We start from the raw sequence: 881 nt of genomic DNA on the forward strand, positions 1-881 counted from the left end.
AATTCTCATCTGACATCACTCCATTGGACCGGTTCCTTTCCCAAGAGAGTGCCTGAATTTTCTGCTTCCTAGCTGTACAGGATGCTGAGAGAGGAGACTCCCAAAACAGAACCCCCATTTAATTTGAAACTGGGTGCATACCTCCTTTTCTGAAAAGGACTGGAGCAAAATCTTTATTTCTCTATCGCTCATTGACAGACGTAGTCCTCGGTGATACAGCACCTTCAGGTTATGTTGCCTCCACAGGAGTAGGACTAGACAGGAAATAAAATGCTCTGGCCACACCCTAGGGGCAGTCCCCGAGGGTATATCCTCTCTCTCTCTGCCCCAGCAACTCAGTTTTTTTCTGTCTAGTCAGGAGTAAGGACCTAGATACCTTGCTGGGATCTTCGGTCCTGGCAGGATTTTTTTCTTAGAAAAGTCCCGTACTATCTTCTCCCTGATAGGGTCAGCATTTAGACCAGTAATTGTTATTGGTCTAGTTTCCCAGACACTAACGGAATGGGCGAGATTGGTACGCCAAGACCTTAGGGGAAAAGATATTCCCCAGGGAACATCTGATTTGATGGAACAGATTATACAAGGGCTACAGTTTATCTGTGACGCAGCCTTGGATACTACTCCCCTATTAGGGCATGCATCTATGTCAGCGGTAATCCTCAGACGTGTGCTGTGCTTAAAATGCTGGTCAGCTGACCTAGGTTCCAAAAAGACCTTGACGAATCTCCCTTTTCAGGGGAATCGCCTATTTGGGGCCACCCTAGATGAAATCATTAAAGATGCCACTGGGGGCAAGAGCACTTTCTTGCCACAGGCTGCTAAAGCTAAGGGACCTCGCAACAAGCGAGGACCTTTCTTTACCGCCCATAAAGGGTTCGCAC

This window comes from Pelophylax lessonae (assembly GCF_965119305.1).
Source record: "Pelophylax lessonae genome assembly, chromosome: 2".
NCBI lineage: Eukaryota > Metazoa > Chordata > Amphibia > Anura > Ranidae > Pelophylax > Pelophylax lessonae.